This window comes from Ascaphus truei, chromosome 6 (assembly GCF_040206685.1).
Source record: "Ascaphus truei isolate aAscTru1 chromosome 6, aAscTru1.hap1, whole genome shotgun sequence".
Taxonomy (NCBI): domain Eukaryota; kingdom Metazoa; phylum Chordata; class Amphibia; order Anura; family Ascaphidae; genus Ascaphus; species Ascaphus truei.
The window spans coordinates 123,029,680-123,042,643 of NC_134488.1; the positions used below are offsets into that span (position 1 = coordinate 123,029,680).

Here is a 12,964-nt window from a genome sequence, read left to right on the forward strand (position 1 = left end):
CCTGGCCAAGGGGGGAATCCAAGTAATGATCTGCACTATTATAGTAATTTGACACTGCCACTTTGAGACCTTAAACAAAGGGTCTAATCTATGATAGCGACTTGCTATTTCAGGCATTGTGCCAGCTACTAGACACACAGTGTCATGATGTATTTTAATACTTACCCTCTTCTCATGCACCATTTATTTTAAAATCAATTAAATAAAAGATATTTTTAAGATTGCCATATAACATTAGTGATATTAAGTGCTAATATCCACTGAGTTCTTTTTCTTTTTGGTGTATCACCTAAAGATGTAGCAAGACTTGCTGTCCCCGGCACTGGGGACCAATGCGCAGAAATCCGCGGCCATGGAGGACTAAAGCAGAACCCCAACAGCGTTAATGCTACCAGGCCAGCCAGTCTGGAGGAGCTGGGCAGGGGAGTCCCAGAAAGAAGCAGCCTCTCCGTTTGTCTCCACGAGCAGCTCAGAAGCAGTCTCCATATCTATCTGGCGCCTTGATTATATTGAGCAATGTTTCTCAACCAGTAGGACGCAAAGGTCGTCAAGCTGGGGCGCAGTCAGTGTTGTGGGCCGGTGTGGCTGGTGATGGGAGCCGTTAGGACAGTTGTTCTAACAGCGGCGGTGTGACGATAGTGAGGGTTTGGCCCGGGATTAACGGGGTTACTCCCCAAGGGCCCCCCTCTAACCTCGCCAGGGAGACAAGGGGTTAACTGGGCTGAGGTCCAGAAATGTGATTTAACCCTTGTTATAACATGAAAATGCTTATTCCCCTGTGTAAAATGTATTGTTGCTGGGTCAGTGTCTGCATAATCCACCCACTGGGACTTAAGGGGTTAATCTTATATGCAGTGCTGAATAAACAGTTACCTGAAAACTGGTAATTTGGGAACTGATTAAGCCAGGACCCTGAGCCTTGGGGTACAGCCTCCGGGTCACCCCCCAAGTACACACATATTAAAAATATAACTTTGTCATAAGAGGAACATATATTTTTGATAAAGTGACTTTTTGCAGTTTTTGAAATATACAGGCAGAATGCTAATGGTGTGCTAATGCTAATGTACAGGCAGAATGCCTGCCCTTTTGTAATGCATGAGGAACCAAATGGTCTTGACACCTTAAAGCTGGGTTACCTCTGTATGCTAAATAGGACATCCTGCTAGAATTTAGCCTGGCTTCACAGGGGTATTGCTATGCGAGACCCAGGAATGGAAGTGTTTGTTATTCACACCTTCCAGCAAAAGGTATCCTGCTTCAAAGGGTTTATTGATGGGGGTAGGGGTGGAGCTACCCCAAGCAGGATATCAAAATGAGTAACCTTATTAAATATAAGAATACTATGAGATGTCCTTGGCTGAACATGCTAAGACCTACATATTTGACTTCCCCGCCACCAACCGTTACAAACACTTAATATCTGGCCCTTAGTGGCTGCCAGATATTAATATCTCTATTCATTTTCATATTACACTGTAACGTTGGGTCTCTCTGCGAGCGTCAGGTGGGACGGAATGTATTAATATAGCTCACCTGACTGTATGTATTACTGAACTCAAGTTATGAGGTGATTTGCAGTAAATATGAAATTTTGGTTGAGTTCTGAGAAACTGCAACCCCCTGCTATGATAATGAGCAGGAATGACAGAATTTACATCGCGTGGTCATCAAAGGCTAAGTTGCTAATTGCTTATGCTTGGCCCAACGGACAAAAGGAATTAACCAGAGTAAGTGTAACTTTTCACACTGGACCCTGGAAGCCCAAAGTCAGCTTCAAAAGCTTCAAAGGGGATTTTACTAGACGGCACGGCGCCGTAAGCTGGGATGCAAGGGTTAAAATGATATATAAGTCAGAGCCACCCTTTTATCCATGTTGTTCATGTTTTGCAAGTTCTTCAAGTGTTCAGTCTGTTCTATACCATCTTGATTGCTGAGAAGAAATGCCATGCATGTGTCCTGCCTGTTTTGCTGTGATGTCAACTGAAATATGGGAGAAGTGGCCAGTCTGTAATCCTGATGGCTTTCTTGACATAATCTTTAAGTAAGTGTCTATATTTTTCTGTTATTGTATAATCTGCTGTGTTCACCTTTATCAAGGAATAAATTATATTTATCATATCTAAGTCTCGTCCCAGTTCAAACCCAGGTATATATATATTTATATATAGTTTTGGTGTAAATTACAACCTGTCACAAGCTACCGTGACAGGCGGCTCCCCAGCTTCGCATCCAACGATCACAGCAATCCTCTCCCTGCTCCTGTCACCACCAGAAGTTGATTCCAACTTCCGACCGGAGGAGGGAGCTGCAGTGTCCCCGGACCGGTTCATCACTCAGACCACTTTCACCCCAACGTAAGATTGGTGGGAAGCCAGGGGTGTTGGAGTGAGTGGAAGTGAGGGGGAGGCAAGAGGGGAGACTGTAAGGGGGGAAGAGAGAGAATGGGGGAAGGTGCTGAGAGACGGGGGGTAGTGTCCTTAAAAAATGTAATCGTGAAGGGGGTGGGGTGTGCGGGGTTAATCTTTTCATTGCCTTAGCGGTTGGACTCTAAGGTAATGAAGGGGGGTAAGTAGTTTAGTCCGGTGGTCTGTCCTACTCCTTAGAACAAGGGTGAGCAAACTTTTTGTGCCGAGCCCCCCTTTTCATCCATGAAATTTCTCGGGCCCCCCCTGACTCATGTAATCAAAATCACATGGAAAAAAAAAACCTTTATTAAACGGTATACAATGTAAATACAAATAAATTTCAACAGCTTGCGCTTGCAAAATTAGGCTGCGTCCACGTTGCCGCTGAGAGCGGTGACATCACCAACTCTCCAAGCATGAGCACAGGGTGTCCTGCAAAATTTTGCAAGCACGAGCGGGGGTGGCGTGGATCGGGCTATTTCTGTGTGTGTTTGTGTGGCTGTGTGTGTGTATTGACTGCTGCTGAGCGCGCTTCAAAGTCAATTTTGTTAGTCTCCCCAAGCGCCAAGCTTGGGAGAGCGTACGTGCACAAAGGCAATCCTTTTGGGGCGCATTCATCCACCTCTTTGCTACCTCCCTTCCCTCTCTTCCCCCCTCCTCTTTTTTTTTCCTTCCCCTCCTTTTTCCTTCTCCCATTTGCCTTTTTATTCTTCCTGCTCTTTGACAGCCTACCCTCTCACTTGCAGAGGATCGCAGCGAAGCAGGTTGCCAGCGGAGGAGAGCAGGAACACAGCGCTATTGCAGGGCAGATACCGGAAGGAGGGGCGTTTGACATCACAGTGCTGGGGCGTGCTCCTCCCCCATACATCCGAAGCCCCCGCGCGTGCACACACACCATTACATGACCGCCACCTGCACGATCATGTTCAGCCGTCTGCGCACATCTTCTTGGCCAACCGCGCACAGTTTTTTGCCCTCCTGCGCACAGCGTCTGTCGGCCTACGCACACCAGGTTACGGCGCACGCTGCCTGCGCCCCCCCTAAATAATCTTGCGCCCCCTCAAGGGGGCTCGCCCCCAGTTTGCGCACCGCTGCCGTAGATGACTGAATATCGGTATCTACGTCACAAGGAGGAATACTATAGGACCACATATGGTCATCTATGTCATTAAGGGTGTTATACAGGACATTTAAATGTCCTGTCCAACTCCCTTGATGATGTAGATGATGGAATGTGGTCCTATAGTATCCCCCCCTCGTGACATAGATATCCATATTCAGTCATCTACATCAAGGGACAGGACAGATATGGACAGTGACACCGACGTGGGGGAGAGAGCTGGGGCAGTTGGCCCAGAGGCTGCGGGGGGCCCGGCCAGCTTGCTGACCACTGTCCCGGAGCCGATCTGTGTCCAGTTGTCGAGCCCCAGATTTCCTCCGCCGCTGCAGCAGGCGCCTCTCTCTGCTGTTGTTGTGTCCCTGCCCTCACGCCAGAAGTTCGTCGGCTTGTAGGCACTGCACAGATGGCGTGCGCGATGTGCAGCGGAGGAGGAGGTACAAGCGGGGGGGGGTTTACTGTGAGGTGAGGTACAAGGCGGGGTGAGCTACAAGGGGGGGAGGTGAGGTACAAGGGGGTGGTGTGAGGTGAGATACAAGGGGGCACATGTGAGGTGAAGTACAAAGGGGGGTAGGTGATGTCAGGTACAAAGGGGTGTGTATGTGTTGCATTTTGTGTGTGTGTTGCATTTTGTGTGTGTGTTTGTTGCATTGTGTGTGTGTGTGTGTGTGTGTGTGTGTGTGTGTGTGTGTGTGTGTGTGTGTTGCATTTTGTGTGTGTGTGTGTGTGTGTGTGTGTGTGAGCGCGTGTGCTGCATTTTGTGTGTGTGGGAGTGGGGGTAATTATTGTGGGGGAGATTGAGGGAGCAGGATTGAAAACGGGGGGTAATTAAGTGATAGCGGAGAGAGGGGGTGGAAGAAGGAGGTGGCGGCATGGGGGAGAGTGAGAGAAGTACACGTGGAGAGGGGAAAATAGAGGTGGCGGCTCATGAGGGTGTGAACAGCGGGGGCTCGCAAGGCCACCGACAAGTGGGGGGGCCCAGGTCTAAACTATATCCGGCCCTGGATATGGAGATGCTTCTGAGCTGCTCGGGGAGACACAGAGTGACACTGCTTATCTCTGGGACTTCTCTGTGCAGCTTTTCCAGAATTTTGGCTGGCCCGGCAGGATCAACACTGCGGGGGTCTGTAACAGGGGACTTATCCCTGTTCACAAATGTGCCTCTAATCCAGCAGTGTGGTGGTTAACTGCTGGTAGGCAATTAACTAACACCACCTGCCTGATTAGATGGCTTAGAAAAGCCTGTCTTTTGAGACAGGAAGTGAGACTCCTTAGCTCACACCTGAGCTGAACTTGGAGACAGAGGAGAGATTCCTTAGTCCACAACTGGGCTGAACCAAGGAAAAACAGATGTCTTGAGTGACAAGCTGACCACAAGACAAAGGGGACAAGATTCTAAACTTGGAGCCTGATATTTCCTGTGCACACAAGGGTGCAGTTCCAAGAGAGCAGAGAAGCTTCCCCTACAGCAGCACAGCTAACAGATAAGACTTTTTCGTATAAGACTATTATCTATGTCTGTATTGATAATTTTTTCGTATAAGACTATTATCTATGTCTGTGTATTGATAAATGTCTCCATGATTTGGGGCTGGTAAAGAAAGGGCTAACCAACCCAGTCAGAGAGGGCTGAGCTACATGTGTAGATAGTCTCCAAAGCAGAGATAGGTTTTCTTTGTTTGGCTCACTATTTCGCTTATGTTGATTTTTTTGCTGTGTTTTAAGCGACAGGCACAATAAAGCCTTGTTATAATTTCACCTTACAACAGTCTCCATTGCGTACCTCTGCACATGTCCTCCTACAGGGTCCCATTCAGAAACATTGACCCTCGCAGAGTTAATCCTCTGGGGACACTTTCTTTCCGGCACCATGATCGCAAAGATCCATGTTCTGGAAAATTGGTCTATTTCTAGAATCTCCAGTCCCAAAACTGCCCATCACTTCTCCATATGTGTGTGTGTGTGTGTGTGTGTGTGTGTGTGTGTGTGTGTGTGTGTGTGTGTGTGTGTGTGTGTGTGTGTGTGTGTGTGTGTGTGTGGCCTGGGTCAGGGGGTGGGGCCTCAATTAGAGCAGGGTGGGGCTGGAGCTGCAGCCTGAGAAACAGGCTGGGAAAGGTGAAAGAAAGGGGCGGGGCCTCGGTCAGTGGGCGGGGCTCGAGCTGCAGCCTGAGAGACAGGCTGGGAAAGGTGAGAGGGAAGAGAAGGGTTAAATCACAGGGGTAAAAACAGACTTGAAAGGGAAGAAGACAGAAAGGAAGAGACACAAAGAAAAAATGACGTACAAGAGAGTAATACATAAGAGGGAAGGGAGAGAGGAGAGAGAGAGAGCATCCCACAGAGAGAGAGAGACATGCTGGGAAGAGAGAGAGAGTGACATGCTGGGAGGAGAGGAGAGAGAGAGAGTGACATGCTGGAGGAAGGGGGAGGAGAGAGAAATATGATGTGGGGGGAGGAGATAAAGATTCTGTGTGGGAAGGAGAGAGAAAGATGTGCTGGGGAGGAGAGAGATGCTGGGGGGAGAGGAGAGAGATGATGGGGGAAACGAGAGAGACAAACTGTGGGGAAAGGAGAGAGACATGCTGGGGGAAGGGAGATGATGACGATGAGGAGGGGAGAGATGTTGATGATGAGGAGGGGGAGGAATGATGAGAGAGAGAATCAGGGACAGGATGGGCCTTTTAATGGGGCCCTGAATTGTTTTGCCCGGGGCCCCGCGCCCCGCGCATGACTAGCTACGCCACTTGGAAGAACCATTTACTGTGATGGAAAAAAGGGATATTAGGGCAGGATTAGGGGCAAATATGATAAGCTCAGTTTTAGCCAAAGTAAGTTTAAGTAGGTGGAGTGCAGTCCACGAGGATATAGTCAGGAGGCAATCCAAGACTTGGGACTAGATTGCAGGTGTGAAGGTAGGGGCTGATAAATACATCTGCATAGATGTGGGATCTCTCACAGTACTGTATGTGTAACCGTGCTGGTCGATCAAACTCAGTTGGGGATTAGTTGTCTGTCTACTCCTATTTATTGGCATTTCCATTTCTCCCAAACTATTTCTCTCCTCTCCACTCTGAATATCTACTCTTTCTATTGAACACTCAGCCCTATAACATTGTATTTTTCCCTTGCATATTGCATGTCTCTGCACATCTTCCATAGTGCAGTTTAAGTACAAGCGGTCCTCGGTTATCCAACGGAATCCGTTCTGGAAGAAGTGTTGGATGGTGAAACCGTTGTAAAGTGAGTCCCATGTTAATCAGTGGCGGTGAGCGTTGGATAACACATTCCCCTGTCGGATAGCAGCCATAGGATTGCATTGTAAAGGTTTGGAAATGCCATTCGTTGTAAACTGAATCGTTGGATAGCGAGGACTACCTGTACCTATTGTTACACCCCCACAAACACATTATTACTACATGAATTACTCTTTAGGTGCTACTTAAAATGATTATTTTAAAAATAAGATTTTAATATGTACTGTAAACACAGCTAACGCTTACATTTGCACACATGTATACACATTGACAAACTGATACACAGAAACTACTGTAAGCACACGGTAAGCACACCGGACCCTCAGAATATTCGGTTACCCCCAAAGTAAAAGAGAGGAACCAGAGGTAGGTATCAGTATATATACTGATGAAAAACTGATGGGGGGATATTAAGATGATTTAATACCAGTAGTCAAGAGGAAGGCGTATAACTCCAGGGAAAGGACCCTCTACAGAGTTAAGCCTCGAGAGGCATTTGCTCACATAGGCCCGTGTGAGTATCTGTAATACTTATTCTACTATACCATCTCCGACTCTCAGTCATTTTGTATAGTGCACTATACTTACCTGTTTATTGTTGCTGTTTTCTGCTGATCTGAGCTCCCCTTGTTTTTCTATCTTTCTACAAATATGAACATGTATACTTTGTTTTGTACCAATAAATATTTGTTTTTTGGGCAGCTCAATAAAATATGTCTCCCCATGCCTTGTTGTATAAATCCTACACCCAGTGCATTCTGGTTTTCAAAGTCAGCTGCTTGCAAAATAACAGCCCCAAGTAATGACATCCAGGCTGACCACACTCCTCTCTACAGACACTGCGCTGTCCAGTGTGAGTGTGAGCAGTGGGTAATTATTAGCTTGGAACTAAATGTCTGTTTCCGAAAAGGACTTTATCCCTTTAGCTGCGGTCACTCTGCCACCAGCACCGACAGACGCTGCCAAAACACACCAAATCACATAGACTGCAGAGCACGTCTCTACCATGTGCGAGAGGGGGAGAGAAAGAGGCCCAACAATGGGGACAATACAGAATGGAAAAATCTGCCAAATCAATAATGCAAAGTGTTAGCAGTATTGGTCCTGGACAAGTACAGTATAGACTGGCTGTGTTACCTTTTAATGGATTAACAGGACAGTTATTCTTAGATGTAACAGTGTACACAGAGGTTTCATAAAGTGAGGTTTGGAAAGCTCTGTACACGCTATCACGTCCCGCTGAGCCATTCAGAGGTATCACAACGTATAACGTCTCTCAGCTTCCATAACCAAAGCAGGTGCAAGAAGGAAACCTAAATAAAGACATACAATACAATACAATACAACGTCTCTGGCTAATGATCTGCCTCCAATGTGAGAGAAGTGGTCACGTTTTTTCCATTTGTCACAGGAGCAAACGGGGGGGGGGGGGTGGAAAGAAGCTAGCCACGTGTTGTGTTACTTGGTTGGAGATGCAGGTGTGTCAAAGAATAAAACAAGAAAGGAATGCAGGCAGTATGAGAAAGTGCGTGTTTTTTTAACTAATTAAAAAAACACCTAAACAGACTTCTTAGCGAATGTGTAGTGAGACTAATGTGGGCTTTTTTTTAAATACGAAGAAACATGATTATTTAAAGATCTCTGCATAGTTGCAGCCGTGAGCAGATCTCTCCTGCAGTGCTGGCCCCTCTAGGGCTGAATGTTTTATTCCCCACATATTTCTCCATTATCACCTTCTGTACCACTCGCTTATGATGTAATGAACTTGTCTGCTTACCCTTTGTGTGTCAGGTCCCTGAAAGGGTTAACTCACAATATGACGTTGCAAAATCCTGCAGGCCCCTTTGGAGGGCAGAGTCTGATCTCTGCTCCGTCTCTGATACAAAGTGGTCAACCGTCCCATGTCTCCGTGTAATCACAGCTCTGCTGCGGTGCAATCCAAAGCTGGACCACTTACCTCCTCGGTCTTCAGTCTGACATGTGTCACACAGGAGGGGCAGGCCAGGAATAACGGATTGGGAGTGGGTACCTATCCCCTGTCCCGTGCGGGAACTTGGTGTATCTGATGGGAAATCAGCACTGACCCCTGGATTGGACTCTCTGTCACTGATTAACTAGACAGACGTACAGCCAGCGTCCCACACACTGGAACGTGCTGCTCAGTTACACTCCTACCCATCACCAGACCATAACCTGACCCCTTTAATGCCAATGCAGTTATTGATATTATTGGATGAGCGACCGAAGTGAAGACTTCAACTAGACTTTGTGGCCATGTTGGGTGTGTGTTCCTGGTTTTTATTTGGTTTGTGGGCTCTCTCTCTCTCCACAGGCCAAACACCTTGAGTCATTTCTGATGATATTTTGAGGGCTCCTTTTTGCCGCCATAACTTGGATCTGGCAGAAGTTACAACCAAATCGGTTAAGCCGCCATCTTGTAATTCCTGTTCTGTTTTTTTTTTTAATGCAATTAAAGCTGCAGTTCAGTCTTTTTTTTTTAATTAATTTTTTTACTTCAATAGTTTCATGTGGGCAATCTCTAATTACCTAAAGAACTGCATAGCTGCCGGTCAATTCGTTCTCCGTCTATTGATCGGCAAAGTTTGGCGACATCTTTAAATATGGGGAATGTAAATCTTTGCTATAGGAACAAGCATGCTTGTTAAAATAGAATACATGAAAATTGGTCTTTCAAGGTTGTTTTTTTTAAAACAGAAAATGCTAAAAGTATTTTTTCTTACTACAGAACTGATTTATTAAAAAAAAACACACATACAGGATATTGCCTGAACTGCAGCTTTAAAACAATGTAAACGGTACATCTCATCGACCGGATTCTTGATTAAAACATTAAATAATTTATTTTGCAACTTGTACTACGTTTTCAGCCAATTTACTTGAACCGTTTCAGATAAATTAAATCTTTTAAACCACGGTAAGAAACAAAACTGTACAACAACCTGTGGATTTACTGTGACCTCTAGGTGGCAGTGACAATCAGGTTTTTGATGGCTTTCCACGGTATCCACGAGGTCAGTAAATCACAGCCTTCTTGAAAATAATGAGTTGTGTGTTATGTTTTTGTTTGTCTGGTGCCAATGAGATTTTCATTGTTACATGGAAGTGTTTTGCATATTGTATGTATGTATGTATGTCTGTCTTTATGTGTATAGCGAATTAAAGTGAAAAAAGGCGCTAACTCCTTAAATGAATAATAAGTGCAAATAACAAGTGCAATTATCAATGTGTGCTCAATATTCAACCAAATTAAAAACAAATATTACATAACCCTGCTCAAACCCTCTGGTGGAACCTGTTTCACGGGTTCCAAGAAGAAAGATATATTTCAGACAATCCAGGAGGAGCATATATGGGAAACAAAAACAAAGAGTGCAAAATTTAAGTGCAGACGTTTGGACAAAGAGATAAATGATGTGATGAAATCTTGGCTCTACTGGTATATCTACTCACAAGATGTTCGTGGTAAAAATGCAATTAGCAGATAGGGCTGCTACCCAATAGGATAGGATGGTGTGTGGGATTCCCTCCAGGCACGTCTCGTCAGTAAGGCGATGGTATATGTAGAGGAGAAAAACAGCACTACATAGCGCAATCTGATATAAAATACTTTATGTTAAAGGTAAGTATATAAAATGTGCACTTCGTCAGGAGTGTCGAAGACATACACAGCTCTCTAGGGCTGGGCGAAACGTGTTGAGTGGTGTTTTGGACCAGTGAGGGACCCGTAGCTTCACCATCTACAGAGCCGTGACGTCATACGCACCAGAGGACACACAGAGAGGAGTTGGAATCCCGAAGTGCAGGCGAAGGAGCTCTGGAGCAACGAGGGGAGGCGGTGAGAGCTGCGGAGTACCCACTTAATTCACATATATTGTGACAAATGCGGGTTTTAATTTAGCACATTGTAAGTGTCACATATAAGTCCGGTGGAATAGCTTGGTGCAGATGTCGGTGCTTAGAGTCTCTCCTACCTTTCCTCCGGGTACTGGCGTCCGGGCTGGCTGGTGATGTAAGCAGTTGGTAATAAGGGCGCCAGGAACTTTGTTAGACAAACCGTTTCTTTATTTAGACAATAGTACATCACACTATCTTTTTCCCTGAGTGCTCAGGTAGCTTCCCAGGGAGGCACACACGGCGTGTCACCTTTCCATACCATTGTTATGGATAGTATGCAATCCCTTGCATTAGTGGACTAGAGGCATTTCCAGACACCTTTCAGGAATCTGTGCAGGGGTGTATCGTCTATCGAGGTTCCCATCTACCTGTCATCCTATACAGTTCCCTAATAGTCCTTACTATGGTAGCGTGGTGTGCAAGGTCAAGAGCTGGCTACAAGCAACTCCACATGTGGCACTCTCCTGGGTCCCTGATCTAGGGATCCCTTGCAATGAGGGCCACACGCACCCTCTTTTAGAAAAGATAGAATACTTCTGACTCTATACTATTATAGTGGCCCTTCTTAGTTAAGGGACACTCTTCCCTAACTACAAAATAATAAAAGGTGACCATACCCTACACCAGGGGTGCACAAACTGGGGGCATGACATTTTCGGGGGAGGGGGGCATGGAGCTTACAGAGGCCACGTACTCTTCCCCAAAGCGTTTAAATATAATGCTGGGGGATCGTGCGGGGCCTCTGTATGTTACTTACCTGGTCTCCAGCAGCTTCCGGCGACGTGGCATCACACGACTTTGTGACGCCCGAAGACAAGGTGAGGGGGGGACGCGAGCAGGGGGGGAGAGCAGGCAGGGGGGCACAGACAAAAAAGTTTGCGCACCCCTGCTCTACACAACGTTACACACTTAAAGACTTACATTTAACACAGTGAGACTCCTCTCCTCTGGTGTCCTCCAGGAGCCTGGGGACTGGAAGTTTCTGCAACTCCTTTTATACTCCTTGGGTGACGCCAGAATCCCACCTCTATATCTAGGTAGAATAAAGGTAACTATAATTTATTATGAGTCATACTATGAGCATGTGAGTGTATCATTCGCAACACCTTCATATTGATATTGTTTATACTGTGTTGCACTATATTTGTTTATTTATTTTCCCTTATGTCCTTGGATTTACTTGCGCCACAAATTCTTCATCATGCCTTACTTTAAACGTAACCTTTTAATGCCCTATTACCCTTTTAGAGACCAAGAAAGTGGTCCCATTAGGGGGGGATTACACATGTTATTGATTGATAGTTATCAATGATTAGTTTTCCAACACCTTCTTTAGGATTAATAAACCAAACCAAAATAATGAATGTGTAATTAGTAATCAGCAAGAGTAATGTATAAGTTCCAGATCAAGGTACAAATGATCGAAAGTAATAATGTTTGGGATACAAAGTCACTTTGAGGCTTTCATAAATGAGCTACATTTCCGTGGGTATGAGCACCAGACAAAGACCTCTGTGTATCGTGGATGGTCTCCTTAGCCGGGCTTCTCTTTGCTGGGGTCCGTGGCTTGTAATACTGAGGCATCCTTATTGTCTAACCTAAAAGAAGAAAAAAATCCGTGAAAGACATTGATTAAGATAAGTTTATAGGCACACGATATGGTAACAGGGAAGAACTGCTCTGATATTTCCCATGACACGCCTGACAGATTGTGTCAATCACTTGGTGAGACGTCCATGAGGGTTTGATGCCTACTGTAGGAAATATTAAAGAATACCCGAGGTTAACCGGTCACCGAGGTGAGACTGCACGATCTACAAACTGGAAAAACCTGCTCGAAAGCTTCAGACCTTCTTAGCAAAATATATTGGCGTTGTATTAAAGCACTCATCCATGTAACACATTCTCTAATATTATTATTAGTGGCTTCATAATTTATTGCCCATTTTTGTTTGTTTTTGAATATATGCAGCGGTCTCTTGCATTTATGGCACTACATACCCTCCAACTGCACCTATGTACCCGGTACACTATATATGTTTGGCTCCTGTAAGACCAGCTGTTCCTATTATACAACATGGGTTGTGTGTGTGGTAAGCGGCATAGGTCATGGGATTTCAATATCTTGGAAGTACCTGTGTAGCGGGAGTAGAGGAATAATGGAGGTACCTATTTTATACCTACGAAATGTTGGAAGGTCAGGGAATTAAGCGGCTGATCCATTCTCCCATGATTGATGAAGATCCTGCTCCCCAGGGCAGGCAATATGGCCG

General features: G+C 45.6%; 1 protein-coding gene across 4 annotated transcripts in view; it reads right to left on the reverse strand.

Moving 5' to 3' along the window:
• The window catches only part of HPN (hepsin), a 55,125-nt gene extending 46,265 nt beyond the window's left edge, over nt 1-8,860 (reverse strand). Inside the window, exon 1 of one of the 4 annotated variants that reach the window (XM_075606170.1) lies at nt 8,734-8,860. The gene's annotated coding sequence lies outside the window, so the exon portion shown is untranslated. The other 3 variants (XM_075606172.1, XM_075606171.1, XM_075606173.1) reach the window with 3 other exon arrangements.
• Between the last annotated feature and the right edge of the window lie 4,104 nt (nt 8,861-12,964).